This window comes from Sapajus apella, unplaced genomic scaffold (genome assembly GCF_009761245.1).
Source record: "Sapajus apella isolate SASKATOON/1434 unplaced genomic scaffold, GSC_monkey_1.0 scaffold29, whole genome shotgun sequence".
Classification (NCBI taxonomy): domain Eukaryota; kingdom Metazoa; phylum Chordata; class Mammalia; order Primates; family Cebidae; genus Sapajus; species Sapajus apella.
The window spans coordinates 24,137,183-24,152,167 of record NW_022436969.1 but is presented as its reverse complement, the minus strand read 5'-3'; the positions used below and the strand labels follow the sequence as shown (position 1 = coordinate 24,152,167).

Below are 14,985 nucleotides of genomic sequence, written 5' to 3'. Positions count from 1 at the left end.
ACACTTCAACAATATTATAAGGTCTTCCCAGTGGCACCCACAGAAAATAGACAGGTGTAGCATCCATTGTTCTACCAATCCTAATTGTTCAATTTATCAAAAAGACAAAGGATAACCAATTTCAAATATTAATTTTTTAAGTGATGAATGCTTTCTAGTGGAGAAATCTTACTTGTAAATCCATCAAAATGAATGCAGACAAAAATAAAGTACTCTTTGTTTTTCAATAAAAAAATCATCTGAGTAGCTGAGCAGGCCAGGATCTTCCATCTAAGTTGCTTTGGGGATGTATGCCTTAGGCTTGGGGCTAAAGAACCTGGGAGTCTCTACAGATTGAAGCTGTACCTGAGAGCTTAGGACACACGTAGGGGCAATTTAAGAAATATCTTTTTGTGGCTATAGACTCTGCCTTTACAGTAAACTATCTTCCTTGGGAATTAACCTGTTACCACTGTGAAAAGCTGCTATCTTTGGCAATGCCCGATGCCTTGACGTCTGCTTCACCTGACACAGGTGCACAGCTGCACCAGCTTCTTTACGACTGGTGTGTGCATGGGGCATCCTTCTCCATCCTTTTACTCCCAAGCTTTCTGGATTCCTTCATCTAACATGTCTATTGTAAGCAGCAATTTTTAAAATTTTCAGTTTGACAATCTTGGTATTAACTAGTAATATTTAGTTCAGTTGCATTTTATGTCATTATGAAGTGTGTGAGTGAAAACTGACCATGCTGCTGTTTTCTATTGACCCTATCTGTTTGGTTTGTACATCTCTCCTTTCTACTTTCTTTTGGATTCACTGAGTACTTCTTATGGGTTCAGTTTTCCCTCCTCTATCACCACATGCATCATGCATTATTAGTATTCTAGTGGTTACTTTGGAGATCGTAGCGTGTGTGCTCCAACAGTATCCCTAACAACAGCAGGACCCGCTATCCACGTCCACCATCAAGGCTGTTTCCATTATGTGTTTTAATTCTGCCTGCACATCACGCCCGATGAGGCACCACTGTGACTTGCTGGTGTCAGGTAGTCACTGTTCACTCAGAACCGCTCGTGGCTTTACTGTTTTCATGGCTCTGCATTCCTTCCTACACTTCCATGCTTCCATCAGGACCCTTTTTCCTTTCGCCTCAAGAATTTCTCTCAGTGTTTCTTTTACTGTAAGTCTTCTGGTGACAAGTTCTGTCTGATTCTGTTTGTCTGAAAATGTCCTTTGGTGGCCTTCATTTTTGAATAGAATTCTAGGGAAAGAGTTACTTTCTTCACTTTAAAGGTTGTCATTTCATTGTCATCTGATTTCCATGATCTCTGTGGAAAAGTCAGCTGTCAGCCATAGAGCTATCCCTTCAGTCAGATGTGCCTCCAGCCCCACCTACATTTCCACATGTTCTGATTTCACAATGACATGTCAAGTGTGGTTCTCTGTGTATTTACCATGTTTGGAATTTGTAAAGTTTCTTGAATTTATGGCTTCATGTCTGACAGAGTTTAGGATACTTCTCAGCCAGTATCACTTCTAATCCTGCTGGTACCCCCATCTCTTCTCTCCTCTCATGGTCCCTCACATTCATAGAGTGGGCTTTTTCTCCATGTCTCCTGTGGCTTTCATGCTCTTTCCTCTATTTTTTCATTCTTTTCTTCTCTATGCCACACTCTGGATATTTTCTATCAATCCCCATTACAGAATTCACTCTCCTATGTGTAATCTGCTATCCAATTTATGTTTAATTCTTCATTTCATTTATTGTACTTTTTATTCCCAGAATTTCCATTTAAGTCCATTTTTATACATTCCATTTTATTTGTGAAATTCTCCATCTTGTCCTTTACTTTCTTGAATATATTAACAACCACACTTTTAAAACTCATATCTCATTATTCCAATATCTAGGTCACTTGTAGCTGTTTCCTTTGTTGACTTTTACTCTTCTTCTTTTAATCATTTGGCCCTTAAAATTTTAATTGAAAACCAGACACTGTGTATCACACAATAACAGGTCAACTGGAGGCCTGGCTAATGTTATCATCCTTCAGAGAGTGCTGACTCTGGCTTCTGGCAGGCAGGGTGCTGTAATCCTCTCTGAGTTGAGTGGTTCAAGGCTGAGTCTCAGTCTTTTGTGAAGGCTAAACTATTTCAAGTTTCCTCTTATTCCCAGGTTGGGATCAGGACCTAACAGGAAGTCGACATGCTTACCAGGGCTCCTCCTCCTTGGCATGCCCTGAACTCCCATTTTTGGTTCCCCGAGTCTTGAAGAATAGCTTTCTGGCTGGGTATGGCAGTTCTCATTTGTTATCCCAGCACTCTGGAAGGCCAAGGTAGAAGGATCTCTTGAGGTCAGGCTAGGCAACATAGGAGACCCTGTCTTAACAACAACTACAACAGCTTTCCCTTCGTTTCTTAGCCTCTGAGCTAAAACATCAGCAAATGCCTTAAGGAGAACACAAGTGCAGATTACTGGGCTCACCTTAATGTTTTCCCTTCTCCCCAGGATCTTGGTCTCCTGCACTCACACAGCCTTGGTAGCTAAAACTCTTAAGTTTTGTCTCCCAGTCCTACAAGGCTATCAAAAGATCCCTATAAGGTCCTAGTTTTCTGGACACCACTTTCTGTTTTGCTCTTCACCTATCCAGCTCCCTGCCCCTTATGAGCCAGCAAACATCTCAAGAGGAAAAGTATCACAGAATACTGCACTCAGCCCACCAGCTTCCTTCCTCTTCAGGACGTGGTCCCTCCAGCATTGGCCACCTTTCTTTTGTACTCTGTCCAGCTTTTCAAGATCTCCTTGTGGGAATGTTAGTCTACAGGATATTCCACAACATCTCCAAGGCATGCTTGTACACACAGACACATTATTAAAAGAGGAATAGCCACATCACAGAAAAATGTTAAAATTAAAAAACCACTTTTTCAATAATTTGACAGTTTAACAATCTAAAAACATAAATTACAATTTTTCCAGAAAATAACTCACAGAAGTTTGTTACCTCTAATTTGTAAAATATTCCACTGAGTCAGGACAAAATTGCCCCTTTTAAAGTCTCCTTTCTGATTTACCACTTTGTAACTGAGAAATCCAGAGCCATCAAGAAACATGCCAAAATCACCATAAATCATACCAGGTTCTTTCCTCTCGGGCCCCACTGATTGCCAAATGCATTACCAAAATTACTTGAAGATGTTGCTTCTTCACCTGATACCAATAATTTAGAAACAGATGTTTAAACACTGGCTTGTGCTAAATCTCTTCAGGCAATATCAGTAAGGCATGTGCTATGATCAGTGGAAAAATGTGCTTTGGTCACATCTAATTGCAATAAAATAATAAAGCTTTCTCCTACTTCCCTCCCTTTCTGACATTACAACATATAAACTGCAAAACATAAAAAATAAAAACCAAACAAATTATTCTCCTTAATCCAAACACTAAAATATTTCATCAAGGAGATGAGCGGGCCACCCCCTGCACATGGCTGTTTGCTAGATTTTCAGAAGGCACAGGTACATGTTTTGTGGACACAGGGAACAAAGGCAGAAACCGTCACTGTCCTCAAAGTCCCTGTGATTTCGCAGAGAAGAAAGAACTCAACGAAGAAAACAGCTAAGTACAATTAAAACGCAGTACATCAATAGGTACAAAACGTTCTTGTTCAAATGAAATGCACACGTAAGTGCCAAGAAGCCTAACTTGAGTTTTCAGTGCGGGGGACGGCCGCGGGGGAGGGCCGTTCTGAAGCTCCAGGTTGTGGGCTAGCGCTTAAAACAACTGTTTACCATCGGGAAACTGGGTTCACCACAGAGATAAAAACGACTCAAACTTGCATGCTCTTGCCAACAGGAAGAAATGTTCAAGGGCACATCTGTATGGTTCTCAAAGCCCTTGTCTACACAGCCAAGGTATGGGAAAACTTAGTGTGCTGTCTGTGAGTGTGCTGTGGGGAAGGAATCAGTTTCTTGCAGTCAGAGCTAGGAAATAACTGACCTCAGCCTCTGCTGTGGGGCTGACCTAGGCTGGCGTCCTAATCCAAGCAGGTCAACCATAGGTCACGTGCACAACAGCAACTCAAACAGGACTCTGCAAATAAGGACGCAAAAAATTTGCAAGCTTGCCCTTCTTTCCAAAGACTAGAGATAACAGATCAAGTACAAAATAACAGATCCTTCTACACGCCCAAAATTCTATGAAGCATGGGACCCTCTTTAGCATGTGACTCTCAATCTTTCAAACATCAAACCACATGCAAAGCAGCCCCTCCTCCCCTTAACAAAGTCAGTGACCAGGCAAAAGGTAAAGAAGAAAAGTGGAAAACACACACAAACAGAACCTGTGTTATTTTTATAATATTTTACCATCTTTTCAAAGTCCAAATGGGTCAGAAAATGTCACAGAGAATGTATAAGGCAACTGAGGCTTAGGAAGAGTTTTCCCAAGTGGTTTCACTATAATTATTTAAGCTATCTCATTCATATCTTTTCAGAGGAAAAATATGCAGTATATCTTTAACCTTGATCTCAGTTTTTTGTGTGGATTTTTATTTCTTTGTTTTTTTGTACAGACAGGATCTTGCTCTGTTCCCCAGGCTGGTGCACTGGTGCGATCATAGCTCACTGCAGTCTGGAACTTCTAGGCTCAAACAATCCTTCTGCCTCAGCCTCCTGAGAAGCTAGGACTACAGGCACATGCCATCTTATCAGACTAATTTCTGTATTATTTGTAGGAATGGTGTCTCTTTATGTTACCTAGGCTGGTCTCAGACTCCCGGCCTCAAGTGATATTCCCGCCTCAGCCTCCCAAAGTTCCGCTGTGTGAGCCACTGTGCCTGGCCCTGAACTTGTTTTGTTAATGATGCCTTTCTGTGGTCCTTTAAGTATATACAGGTTGAGTATCATTATCAGAAATGCTTGGAACCAGAAGCATTTTGGGTTTTGAATTTTTTCAGATTTTGGAATATTTGCATGTACATAATGAGGTATCTTCAGGATGAGGCCCAAGCCCAATCACAAAATTTATTCATGTTTCACATACACCTTACACACCTAATTTCATACAATATTGTTAATGATTGTGTGCCTGAAACAAAGTTTTGACTGCCACCCAGTACCATGGTCAGGTGGGGAATTCTCCACTTGTAGTCAGCACTCAAAAAGCTTCAGATCTAAGAGTGTTTGAGAGTTCAGATTCTCAGCTTAGTGATATTCAACCCGTAACTATTCCTATGGGTTTTATTTTTCAGGTGAGCCACAGGCAGCGTGGACACACAGAACTGCTTTCCAGACTCAGGCCTGCGGCATGTGCTCCACATCCAGGCCCGCCTTCCCTCGAGAGCATAGCAGTGAAGCCAGCAGCATCGACGGCTGCCAGTGTCCAGTGCCTCAGCATTTAAAGACCTCTACAAAATATCCCCTGAGAACACAGTGACCACCAGCTGGAAACATCACCCAGTGTGGCTGGCATTCTGAGGATGACATTGGAGAGGTGTCCAGCAGTATCACCCATGCTGGAAGGTAGCAGTCCCTGGGAGTGTCGTGGAAGCCAAGCCTGGAGGGACTTCAGGGCTTCCTGCCACCCGCAGTACTGCCACCAGAACGCATAAAGAGTCTCTCTCTGAGGGGCGGATTGGTGGGCAGGCGCCAGGAGGCCTGAGTGGGCTCTGTTTCACGCACCATCCATCCCTGACAAACACTGAAGTCAGTCCCTGTCTGGCTTTTTGAGGTGGGATGGAGTCTTATTTGTGTTTGTGTCCCACCCATTACATGTCCTGGTACTCAGCAAGCACCAAGTAAGCTCTCATGGACTCAGCAGCTGAATGGACAGATGAGTGAATGGATCTGAAATATAAGATAGGAAAGGCCATATCCATCCTCCGTCTTCCCCAAAAACAGAGTTTTTATTTACCCTCATCTTTTATCTGCCCTTTGAGGAAGGTAGGTATCATTTTCTGCATTTTACAGAGGAGGGAACTGAGGCTCTGTGAGTTACATAATATGCCTAAGGCTACAGAAATGTTCGAGGATTGAACAGGAATTGAACTTATGTCTCTCTGGATCCAGAATCTGCATCTTTCCAACATGTCAAATCATCTCCTTAGCAAAAGTCTGATTGCAAAATTTCTCAAGTAAAATACAAGAATAAGAAAAAATAAATACATTAATTTATGGATTTAATCTCAGATAATCTATAGTGAATAAGATAAACCAAAACGTGACAAAGCATACAACTGAACTGAAGCTTAAAACCCACCTGAAAGCTGTTATTTCAGATGCAAACAGTGACTGACTCAGAGCCCTCAGGTTCCTGGGGAGAAGCTAAGGTCAAGACTGAAGGAGGAAGAGGAGGTGAAGGGGCGAATAGGGGTCCCAGCCAGGTGTCACTGCCTCCTCCAAACCCCCAGCAGCATACACAAGGCCCTGCTCTGGCTTTTCTGGTTCTTCCACACCCATGCTGCTGGCGTCTCTGATTAGATTATACCGTAAATTTTCTAGGGCAAGGACTGTGTCTTTTTTCCTTTTCAACCACAATGTCTATTACTATACTACACATGGTCCTACTTCTATCCAAATGCATGCCCTGGCAGGCCCACCAATATCTCCTTTCTTTTTTTTTTTAAGAGACACAGTCTCACTGGAGAACCAGGCTGGAGGAGGGCAGTGGTGCCATGATCACAGCTCACTTCAGCATCGACCTCTCCTGGCTCAGGCAGTCCTCCCACCTCATTCTTCCAAGTGTCTAGGACTATAGATGTGTACCATCAAACCTGGCTAATTTTTATTTATTTATTTATTTTTGTAGAGACAGGGGTCTCACTATGTTGCACAAGCTGACCTCAAGCTCCAGGCCTCAAGTGATCCAATCCCTCGGCCTCCCAAAGTGCTGAGATTCCCAGTGTGAGCCACCATGCTGAGCCTCAATGTCCCTTCCTGGCTCTGAAAAGAAAGAAGTGGGGAAAGCCGTTCTGCAGATTTCCAACACTGTCACCGCAGCCACACACACAGCTCTATTACTTGTCCTGAAGCATTGTTAAGAGACTGTGCTATCGTTCCATTGACAGTTTGGAGTTCAGTGACAGAATTATCTGGAGAAGGCAGACCCTGTGGGACGAAGGCCACACGGTTTTAGTCACAAAAGTAGGGCCATATGCACCCATCACCAAGACACCCAGTGTCTGTGAGTCTTTGGAACAGTCATCGAAGCCCCTCTCTCCCACCTTTCCTTCACCTCTCACTGTCTCTCAGACCCCACTCTCACGCACATCTCCCAAGCCACAGGAAACACTCCACAAAGACGCATCACACCTAAGATCTTATTTTAAGTGATTAAGGTCTAGGCAAACAGTTTTCTGACTGACCCTAATTTGTTTTTAAGAGAAGGTTATTTTTTTATGGCCTTCAACATGTTTAATACTGATATTAAGAGTGCTGGAGAGCCCACAGGACAAGGGGGGCTTGTCCTACAGGACCCCTCCTCACATACCAAACACCTAAGTCCTCAGTAAACTCACACAGAGAAAAACAATTCTGTAAGTAATAAACATAACAGGCTTGGCACATCTAATAATTACTTGCAAGAGAAATTGGAATGGAATGCACAGAAAACAACCTATTTGGGATTTGATTTTCATTGGCGAAGTCATTGTCATCCAGCTCATGAATTCCCAAGGCCACTTGATGGGCGTTCATTACCAGTACTCAGAGGCACCCTCTAATGGCACTCTAAGAACTGTACCCCACATCCCAGCAAAGCCAGATGTTCTTCCTGTGACTGTCCACGACCCACACCAGGGTGTGCAGGGCAAGTGGGTTGCTCGCTCACAGGCCTCTGCACCAAGGACAAGCCTCTAACTTAAAGTCTGACCCGCCTCCACTGAAAACATGCCTTAGTTTTTCCTCTTTGGTGCTAACTACAATCTCTTCCCAGCTATGGGCAATGGAAAACTGTAGTAAGAATATCTTATTATTTTAAATAACGTCAAGCAGACAAGACCAAAGCAAAGTACATGAAATCAAAAGCAAATATAACTTTTGGCTATAGTGGTTCTATAGCCACTGTGGCTCAAAATCCAGAAGCCACAAAAGAAAATAGTCATACATATGACCACATAAATATCAAAACTTCAGACTGGCAAAATCAAAGTTAAAAGACAATGCAAAAACAAATTTAAAAGACAAATAACAAAAACTTGAAAACAGTATCTGCATGCATTATCACAAGTCGACTTCCCTAATACATAAAGCACTCCTAGCAACCCGCAAAAGTTCAACAACCACAAACACACATGGCTCTGATATGAAATATGCAGAGTCTCCCTTCCAGTGAAAGAAATGCAAATTCAGATTATGTATAGATACCATTTCCCACCTTTCAGGCTGGTAAAACTCCAAAAATACCAGTGAGGATGTGGCCAAACAGGGACCTTCACCCACCATTCACACAATCGTGCCTCAGAGTATACCAGCACAGGTCCCAGGAAGGACGACTTGGTGGACTTGGTGATGTCAACCAAAGCCACAAAGGTGCACACTCTGGCCTTGACACATTCCATTCCAAGCATACATCCTAAAGTACATGTGCATGTTTGACAACTGAAATTAAGAGAAATGAAATTTATTATTCATTGTATTTTGTCTATAATAGCAAAATTTGGAATTAAGTCAAAGATTCATCAGTAGAGGACTGGCGAAATAAACTGGCACGTCTATTAAATGGGACACCAGATGGCTGTAAACAAAGGGAGAGTCAGGAGTGGCGGGGGGAGGGGCAAGGAAAAGGAAAGCTTTCTGTATGGGAATCGCGGAAGAATGTCTAAGGCACGTTGAGTGTGGAAAGCATGGTACAGGAAAATGGGCTTGACGAAGAGTGGGGATGGCTAATTTGTTTTTAACATGGTTTATAAATGCATAAAGAAATTCTAGAAGGATACATAAGAAACCAATAACATGACTGCAGAGGCAGGGCAGGGGCAGAGTGGACAGCAGCAGGCTTGAATGAATGCCTTTGATAACTGGTTTTATTTTTGAAGCATCTGATGGTATTAACTAATCAAAATAAAACAATAAAACTACAGTTGCCCTTAAACAACATGGAAGTTAGGGGTGCCAGCCGCCTCCACAGTCAAAACTCCAAGTATAACTTTTGACTTCCAACAATGTAACTACTAATGGCCTACTGTTGACCATTACAGATAATATAAACTGCCAATTAACACATATTTTATATGTTATATGTATTATATATATACTTATACTATTCTTATAATAAAATATACTATGGAAAAAAATGTTATCAAGAAAATCAGGGACCAGACGTGACAGCTTATGCCTGTAATTCCAACACTTTGGGAGGCTGAAGGAGGAGGATCAGGAGTTTGAGATCAGCTTGGGCAACATAGTGAGACCCATTTTCTGAAAAAAAAAAAAAAAAAAAAAAAAAAAAAAAAAAAAAGTAAAAATTAGGAGGGGTGACACAACCCTGTGATGCCAGCTACCTGGGAGGTTGAGGTGGGAGGATCACTTGAATGTGAGAGGTAAAGGCTTCAGGGTGCCAAGATTAGACACTGCACTCCAGCCTGAGCAATGGAGCAAGACCCTGTCTCTTTAAAAAAAAAAAAAAATTGGCTGGGCATAGTGGCTCATGCCTGTAATCTTAGCACTTTGAGAGGCTGAGGCAGGTGGATCGGGAGGTCAAAAGATTGAGACCATCCTGGTCAACATGGTGAAACCCCATCTCTGCTAAAAATACAAAAATTAGCTGGACATGGTGACGGGCACCTGTAGTTCACTACTCAGGAAGATAAGGCAGGAGAATTGATTGAAACCAGGAGGCGGAGGTTGCAGTGAACCAAGATCACACCACTGCACTCCGGCCTGACAACAGAGCAAGATTCCGTCTCAAAAAAAAAATTAATAAAAAAAGGAAATCATAAGAGAAAATATATTTACTATTTAGTAAGTGGAAGTAAACCATCATCATAAAGTTCTTCAAGCTGTTCATCTTCACGTTGAGTAGGCTGAGGGGAGGAGTCAGGGTTGGCCACGTTATCTCAGGGGTGGCAGAGGCAGAAGTGATGAAGGAGGTGGGAATGGGGACAGGACAGGCAGGCATACTTGGTGTAACTTCACGAAACACATTATAATTTCCAACTGACTTTTTTGCTTTTTCGTTTATCTAAGTGTTTCCACACAGTACCAATCCTTCTTCCACTGTTTGTTTTAGTTTCAGTACCCACATCATTGAAAGATTCACGTCATAAAAGGAAATAGGGGAGGGACAGTGGTGGGTGGGGAGTTGGGGAGAGAGAGCCTGGGGGGAAATGCCAGATATAGGTGATGGGGAGGAAGGCAGCAAATCACACTGCCATATCTGTACCTATGCAACAACCTTGCATGTAATTCACATGTACCCCAAAACCTAAAATGCAATTAAAAAGAGAAGTCAAAAGCAGTCTGAATAATCAGACCCCTTCTGCCAAACTGTCTAATGTCAATTTATTTTCTGGCACTACTTCTTCTATGTCTTTTTCCCATCACCTGGCCCTGGTCTAGAAGCACTCATCTCCACTAAGTCGTCTTGCGTTAATTCTTCCAGTGTGGTGTCTACTAGCTCCTGAATTCTCTAAGATCCATATCTTGAAATTCTTCCTTCCCCTCCTCCCCTGCCACACATTTGTTTTTTGTTTTTGTTTTTGTTTTTTGCCATAACCACAGTCTCTTTCATGATTTCCTTGGTTGGCTCTATTGGAAATCCCATGAAGTCATGCACAACATCTGAACAGAGTTTTCTCCAGCAAAAATTTATTGTCTTGGGTTTGATAGCTCTCATGGTTTTTTCTATTACAACAGTGGCATCTTCAATGGTGAAATGCTTTCAGATTTTTATGGCCTTCTCTTTATCAGGGTTCTCCTCCACATAGTTAACATCCTTTCCATGGAATGTCATGTGTAATGAGCCTTAGAGGTCCTTTTGACACCCTGATCTAGAGGCTGATACAAGATGTCTTATTTGAGGGCAAATAGTCTTCAGCCTTCAGTGTTGAACTCATGGGGTTCTGGGTGGCCAGGGGCACTGTCCAATATTGAAAGAAGTTTAAAAGGCAGTCCCTTACTGGCAAGGTACTTCCTGACTTCAGGGACAAAACACGGATGGAACCTATCCAGAAAAAGCATTCTCATCGTCCAGGCCTTCTTGTTCTACAACCAAAAGACTGGCAGCTGGTGTTCATCTTTCCACTTCAAAGTTCAGGGGCAGTCCTGATCAGAAACCCAACTGCATTTGCACAAAATGAGAGTTAACCTATTGATGCCTGGTTCTCTTCCTTACCAATAAATGTCCTTTGTAGCATTTTTTTTCCAGAATAGACCACTTTCATCTGTATTTAAAAACCCATATAGGCAGATATTCTTTCTCCTCAATTATTTTCTTAATGGTGTCTAGGAACTCAATAGCTGCCTCTCAGTCAGCAAAAGTTGCTTCTCCTATTATCTTGACTTTTTTTTTTTAAAACCAAATCTCTTTCTAAAATTATCAAACCATCCTTTGCTGGCACTGAATTATCCATCTTTAGATCTTTCATGTTTCTTTTGCTTTAAGTTTTCATATAATGACTTTGCTTTTTCTCAAATCATATTAGAGTCTATGGCTAAGCCTTTCTAACAGCCATCCTAGCACAGAAAAGCTACATTTTCAATACAAGATAAAAAGGTATTTTACAAAAAGTGCAGTTTTTGTGCCTGCTGGCATAGCTGCAGTGACAGCTTCACAAATTTCCTTTTCTTTTTTCCAGTGATTTTTATGCTGGTCTTATTTATCTTGAAATGGCATAAGGTAACCACAGATGGAGACCTCAACCTAAAGTACAAATCAAGCAATTCAGCTTTTTCTTGCAACGTCATGACTTTTTCTCTACTTCTTAGGACCACTTCCAGCATCACTAGGGGTACATCCTATGGGTCCCATGTTGTTATTCATGGTTTATGGTATTGCACTAAATACCGTGCAAATATGCAAGAATCTCAAGAGATTCTTTTCACCGGGACATGAAATTTACTGTTGAGAAGCACTGTTCATACGGAGATGATAAGCATCACACAGTGTCTTAAGTGGATACTGAAAACACTTGAGCTGACCACAATTGCAATCAGATGTGGTTACAAAACTATTTTTTGTATATGTGCTTTACAAAACTTTACAGTAGTAAAGCATGGAGTATAGTTAATTTTATGCAGTTATGATTTAATACTACATCTTTGTATTTGCTTTACATTTCTCAACTGCAAATGGTGCCAGGTATATCTGTGTTTGTGTGCACAAGTTTTGAAAAGATTTAACTTTTTATAACAGTTATGCATATATTTTAAGGTAATAAATAACAAAATAGACTAGTATCTATGTATATTTTATGCATTCATGACATGCCTAACTTTGTCTTACCTTTTTCAATATTTCTAGGCTATAAGGTTCATACACAAGTTTATTCAAATTTTTTAAAATCTCCCTAAATTTCCAATATATTTATTGAAAAAAAAATCTGTACACAAGTAGGCTGACACAGTTTAAACCCACGCTGTTCAAGAGTCAAGTAAGTTTTTCAGTTTTTCCGTTTTTTAACTGTGAAATGATAGCTGTCTTTCTTACCACACCCTCTGTCAGCAGGCTGAGGCGTGTGGGCTGAGTCCGCCTTCCTCACATTCCTTCTGTCTCCTATGTTGTCTTCCCTGTCCCCATCCCTAGAGATCCCTCCTACACCCTCACAGCAGGACCAGGTTTAGCAGTCTCCCATCCTCAGGTCTGTCTCCATGACAAGGAGTTTCAGAAAATGGAAATTATACTTGACTATCATAATTTGAAACCAAAACAAATGGGGCCCATTGCCCAAACCTGCACTAAATTAAACTCGAAAGGGCTGATGTTGCCATGACAAGGCTGGAAACCTGTGTCTGTATATACAGGGCAGTGGCTGCCCAACCTCATTCCTCGGGGGAGTCTGAAAGAGCCACCTTCCCAGCCCTCCTCAGCAGCTTCCAGGTGGCCTACCCCACAGCCTGTGCTGCGCTAGCATACTGGGGACTCCCTGCAGTCACCCCTGCTGCATGAGGCCATTCTGGCCAACCCAGGCCCAACACAAAGAAACAGACCTGACACCAGAACCCAGAGGGCCATCACCCATCTCTGCACTCTTCAACATGTGGGTACCAACCAACTGTGACCTCAGGAAATCTTCTTTGAGAAAATGATGACTCCTCCTACCCTTCCCCACGCTGCCCACACCATACTTCCACAACATCCTGTAGAGAACCACTTTCAGCCAGACATGGTGAGAGGCGTAGACCTCCAGGGATATCTAAAGTCCAAATCCCGTGTGACATCCACCAAGATGAGCCCCGAGTGTGGAAGCCTGGAAGCCACCCAGGTCCTGGCCTGGGAGCCTGTGCACTGGAGTCCAGGACCACAGCAGCAGGGCTGCCTCCCCGGGAGGCCAGACTCCAGGACCCTGGATCCACCCCTGGCGGTGCAGGACTCCACTCAAATCCTCCCAGGTATTTGCTTTGCCTAAAAAATTCCAGAAACGGCCTCCTGGTGACAACTGCACTGTCTACCAACACTTCAGGCCATAGCTTGTGGATGACTCATGGGCCTTTGTGCAACTGAAGCTCATTCCTTCTTTTCATCACATCTTATGGAGCAGTTAGGACCACCTTGGCTCTCTTACTAGGAGAACCTGGTGCTTATCCAGCTAATGCCTTCAATGAGAGGTCCCTGGAACAACGCATGGCCTTCCCATTCCTAAGAGGGTTCTGTTCTATTTTGCATTTTTTTCAGCTTCCTTTCTCTTTTTCCTGGGGAGTAAGGAACAAGAGGATTTGTTTAAAAGATTTAGCTCATGTATAAAATAACTCCCTTTTTCTTTCATCAAAAGCAAATCTTGGACAGGCGCAATGGCTCGTACCTGTAATCACAGAGCTTTGGGAGGCCAAGGCAAGAGGACTGCTTGAGCCCAGGAGTTTGAGACCAGCACAGGCAATATAATGAGAGGCCCTCTCTAGAAGGAAGGGAGGAAGAGAAGGAGGACAGGGCAGGAAACGGGGAGAGAGAGAGAAAAGAAGAAAGACAAAGTAGCTGGCATGGTGGCATGCACCTGTAGTCTCAGCTACTCAGGAGGCAGAGGAGGAAAGATTGCTGGAACCCAGGAGCTGAGGCTGTCGTGAGCTACGATCACACCACTGCAGTCCAGCCTGGGCAACAGAGTAAGATCCTGTCTCTAGGGGAAAAAAAAAAAAAAAAAAAAAAAAAAGCTGTCTTCAGAAGACAAAGTTAACCTATTTCCCCCTCAATAGATCTGAGGAGACATCTGGGCTGGGGTCTGGGCACCGCATGGTTGCCGTCCAGCACGTGCCCTACATGGGTTCACTCCTGCCCTCCGGTGCCTTCCTGGTGGGCAGCTCTGAGGTCAGCTGAGCACCCTGGGCAGATGGCCCACAGCTGCAGGAGAAGTCTAGAGAATCCATCTATTCATTAAAGACTACCCCCAATAAATCTTTCTAAAAAGCAGGAACCCAAAGCTTTTCTTTTGGACCATAGCCAAGTTCTCATTTTACAGTCAGCAGCAGGTCGGGCTCCAAAATAGGAAAAGTAACTGCATATAACAGTAATTGCATGTAACATAACTGCACTGCATGTAACAGTAACTGCATGTAGCATAACTGCATAAACATAACTGCACTGTGTGTAACATAACTGTGTGTAACAGTAGTGCATGTTTTCCTTTCCCTCTGCAGTTGCAGAGCTAGCAAGGAGTCCTAGCCTCCAGGAAACTTCTTGCCAGGGCACACATTCCCCTTCCACTTGGGGCAGAATAAATTTCACGCAGGACATCCATCTGCGTTTGGCCTCCATGCACATCAGTACTTATGTAACTGAAAATGTAAAAGGTCTCTAAGGCTGAAACAGCAAAGCCCCTTGAGTTTCCTTTAACCTATCCCCAAATCTGTCCC

General features: G+C 42.8%; 1 protein-coding gene and 1 long non-coding RNA gene across 9 annotated transcripts in view; one reads left to right on the top strand and one right to left on the bottom strand.

Annotated features, from left to right (window-relative positions):
• The window catches only part of LDLRAD4 (low density lipoprotein receptor class A domain containing 4), a 413,526-nt gene that overhangs the window by 316,677 nt on the left and 81,864 nt on the right, over positions 1-14,985 (bottom strand). The gene's annotated exons all lie outside the window — the stretch shown is intronic.
• Positions 827-13,119, top strand: LOC116561595. Its single transcript, XR_004273503.1, has 5 exons — positions 827-895; positions 2,359-2,363; positions 2,977-2,978; positions 4,605-4,613; positions 13,108-13,119. It is a non-coding gene; the product is annotated as an uncharacterized LOC116561595 (long non-coding RNA).